Source organism: Mastomys coucha, unplaced genomic scaffold (genome assembly GCF_008632895.1).
Source record: "Mastomys coucha isolate ucsf_1 unplaced genomic scaffold, UCSF_Mcou_1 pScaffold7, whole genome shotgun sequence".
In the NCBI taxonomy this organism is placed as follows: Eukaryota; Metazoa; Chordata; class Mammalia; order Rodentia; family Muridae; genus Mastomys; species Mastomys coucha.
In genome coordinates, this window is record NW_022196913.1 from 64404247 (window position 1) to 64408661 (window position 4415).

Below are 4415 nucleotides of genomic sequence, written 5' to 3' on the forward strand. Positions count from 1 at the left end.
AAGCAGCACTCTTACATTCAAGAGTTAAGAGCACTTGCTGCTCTTGCAGAGGACCAAGGCTCAGCCCCCAGTACCCACATGGCAGGTCACAACCATCTGTACTTCAGTTCCAGAGAATCCAATACCCTCTTTTGACCTCTGTAAGCACCAGGCACTCACATGGTACACTTGCATACATGCAGGTATGACACTTATACACATAAAATGAGCAAAATGAATAAATCTAAATAGAAAAAAAATTGGCAGAGAAACATGAAAACATACTATTATATACATGTAAAATGCTCTTCGAGATTGGCTACCCTTTTAAAATTTGAACAGAGTTCTCCAGAGACGCAGTCAGATATGTAAGGATCATATGGATTAGAGTGATCTTCCATTTTTAATTTTAAAAAGATAAAATGACCCATTTATAGCTTTTAAAGGTTCCTGTGGTGGTTTGAATAGGAATGGCCCATGTAGACTCGTGTGTTTGAGTGCTTGGTCCATAGGGAGCGGTACTGTTAGGAGGTGTAGCCTTGTTAGAGTAGTATGTCACTAGTGGGTGAACTCTGAGGTTTCAGAAGCTGAAGCCTGGGCTTAGTGGCTCTTGGCTTCCCAGTGGCCTATGTGTCGAGATACAGAACTCTCTCAGCGACTTTCTAACACCATGTCTGTCAGTGCCATGCTTGTCCACCGTGATAATAGCCTAAGCCTCTGAATGTAAGTTATGTGTTAATCTTAGTTATTTAATTTTATTATTTTATTAAATATTAAATGAAATAAATTAAGCATTTAACTTAACTTAAGCTCTATATGAGAGTTGCTGTGGTCATGGTGTCACTTCCCAGCAATAGAAACCCTAACTAAGACAGTTCCATATAATGGGCAAACATGAATTTATATGATGAGGAGTTTGGAATAGAGGAAGCCTTGAGTGACTATGTGTTGTAGACCTGGACACAGCTGTGTAAAGAACTCTTGAGATCTCCAGCTCATGGGACATTGGCAAAGCCAAGTCTCTGTATGGGCCAGGATGAAGAGGGGTGACAAAGCTCTCCTCATGAGTCCAGATACCATCATCCATGTGTGCAAATACTAATAGCTTCAGCTTCCAGGCTGGAGAGATGGCTCAGCAGGTAAGAGCACTGACTGCTCTTCCGAAGGTCCTCAGTTTAAATCCCAGCAACCACATGGTGGCTCACAACCATCCCTAATGAGATCTGACGTCCTCTTCTGGGGTGTCTGAAATGTACTCTTCTACAGTGTACTTACATATAATAAATAAGTACATTTTTAAAAAAAACCAACCAAACCAAAAAAAAATAGCTTCAGCTTCCTTCTCCTAGGTATTTGTTTCTGCCTCCTACCCCCTACCCCCTGGGCTGTACCCAATAAATTCATGGAGACTCTGGATTGCAGCAGGTTGGGAAACTCCCAACTGATCCCAACTTTACTGTTAGTGTGTCCATGCATCCATTCTTTCTCGATTCCCTCATGGCTCCTAGCCAGGGTTCCAAGACATTGGGGTCTCATGCAAACCCCTTCCTTTGGTTCAATTTATTCTAAAATAAAGAATTTTATATCTTATCCATGCTGACAGTCATTAGAAGGGTGTCCCAAATCCTTTAGTACCCGAGGACTGTATTTTAGGCAACCTAAAACATTTTTCCTCATCTTTGCTGAATAATTGCGAAATGCAGATGCTAAAACGTGATAACAGCTTTGAAAACCTAAGCTCGCCGAGTAAGGTTTTAAAGAGACAGCTGCATAAAGCTCTTTTCCTCCATATATGTTTAAAGTGGGTCCCACAACTGTTAAATATTCCCTAACTATGACTAAGTGAAGTACTAAACCCCACTCTCGTATGGAGCCAAGTAAACTAGACGAGGAGTAATTAACTATGGAGATTCAAAACACTGAAAAGAGTGATGCATTATGTGATTTTGCAGTTCATAAAACCCTGATTCTTACAACTCTTTAAGTGACAGAGTCTGTCACTTGCTGGACTCGGTTGCAGGACAGGCCTAGGCAGGAGAATCACAAGTTCAAGTCTAGCCTGGCCTACACTGTCAAATCTTGTCTGAAAGTAAAATGATGACTGGAGATACAGCTGAGTGAGGGGCACTGCACAGGTAAGGCTATGAACATTCACAGTACCCCCAAATTACAAAGCTTTAAAAGTAGGAACATTGGGGATGGAGTGTATTTAGACAAAATCACAAAACCAGGTTATCTATTCAATGTGGAGGAGTGAAAATATTAATCTCTGTAAAAGACATGAGGGCAGAGGGAATGGGAGGAAGGAAAAGGAGACAATACAGTTGAGATGGGCAGATAGAGGAACTCGACAATGGCTACTCCAGAAGGATCAGGTCATTTGCAGGACACATCTGCACCACTGCACATTCAAGAACTCACAGAAGCATCTCTAGAGATGAAGGGCTGGGTGAGCCTAACTCAGGGATGGATGCTTAAGAAGCATACAGTCTGACCTCTCCCCAGTTGCACAGAGTCCTCTTTGCCCCTGAGAAGACTGGGAAAGGCGAAGCCATCAGCGGGAGTTGTCAGCAAGGTCTGGCATGGATGGCAAGAGGATTGTCCCAGCATAAAACCAAGTACCTCATGCAAGCAGGGCTCAGCAAAATGTCATCAAGGAATTGAGATTTGTCTGTCCTCGAGTCCCAGATTTCTTCCACTACTCAATGGCTGGTGGCAACTGGCGGATTCTGAGAACAGGACTAGGTTGTAAAGCCTTCGGTAGCTTTTGATGCCCACAGTAAAGCTATGCAGTATTCAGTTTGCACAGGCCATCCATGAAGGCCCTGGATTACAGATACCTCCTCTCTGAAACTAAACCAGCTCATGACAAACAATCCAGACAAATCCAGTGATGTCAGCATCTGACGAGTCCCTGGTAGGAACACAATGCCTCCATCTACCATTTGAAAGTCAGGGGTCAGGACTTGAGAAACCTTTACTATGAAAGAGACAGAAAAAATGTCAGCACAGCATAATCAGGGGTTCCACAGCCATGGAGCCAGAAACATCCAGAAAATTTTGATCCTTCCCTAAATAATACAGCAAGCATGCCGAAGACATTTACGTCGTAATACTTAAAAGAGTGATCTAGAGGTGATAAAGTATATAGGAGGGAGTTAGGGATTTATCTTTGTGTAGAACTAAGGCTCTAGGTTAAATCCCAAGAGAAACACACACACACACACACACACACACACACACACACACACCACATACAAACACAGCTTTATATCCTCTTATTTTATTTATTTATTTTAAAGATTTGTTTATTGTATTTATGGGTGCACTGTAACTGTCTTCAGTGTCACCAGAAGAGGGCACCAAATCCCATTACAGATAGTTGTGAGCCTGTTGGTTGCTGAGAATTGAACTCAGGACCTCTGGAAAAGCAACCGGGCTCTTAACCACTGAGGCATCTCTCCAGCCCATATGTCCTCTTATTTTAAAAAGATCTGCTGGGCAGTGGTGGTACACATTTGGGAGGCAGAGGCAGGCAGATTTCTGAGTTCGAGGCCAGCCTGGTCTACAGAGTGAGTTCCAGGACCACCAGGGCTACACAGAGAAACCCTGTCTCAGAAAACCAAAATAACAACAACAACAACAACAACATATTGATTTATGTGTCTACTTGAGTGTACAGCACCTGCATGCTTATGCCCTTCTGGACCAGACTTACACCTGGCTGTGCTACCTCCAGTGGGTCCTGGGAATGGAACTTAAGTTCTGTGGAAGAACAGTAGGCACTCTTAACCTATGATCCATCCCTCCAGTACACCACCCACTCCATGAATCCTTATAAAATTAGTGGTTTTTGTTTTGTTTTGTGTTTTGTGTTTGGATTTTCGAGGATAGATGATAGATTGCTTGTGTACTCTTATTCAGTGGAAGGTCTCAAACCTGGGGCAAATGCTAACTCAAGTGCCTATTTAATATATATAGGCAGACCTGAATGTTAATTTTCTCCTAGAATCCCAGTCTCTGCCTGGTAGAAGCTATGGGTGGCATACCCAGCCCCCTTCCCTAAAATTCTCCAGCACAAGGGCTGCACTTCCCCCAGCTGCCCTTCCCGGCCATTTTGGTTACCTGATTCTCCTTTTACTCCTTTCCCTCCTGGCCTCTTGGTCTCCTGGCTGTCCGCTGTCCTCTCTCCCTGCTCTCATGTGGGCCAGCTCAGGGTCAGTTCCTTCTGGACTCTCCGGGATGTCTCTGGCTCTGGTTCTGCTCTCCTTCATACCTACAATAAGCCTTCTCCTCCACAAAACTTAGAAGAAGTCATGTCCTATTTATTTTTTTATTTTTTTATTTTTTTGGTTTTTCGAGATAAGGTTTCTCTGTATAGCCCTGGCTATCCTGGAAATCACTCTGTAGACCAGGCTGGCCTCGAACTCAGAAAT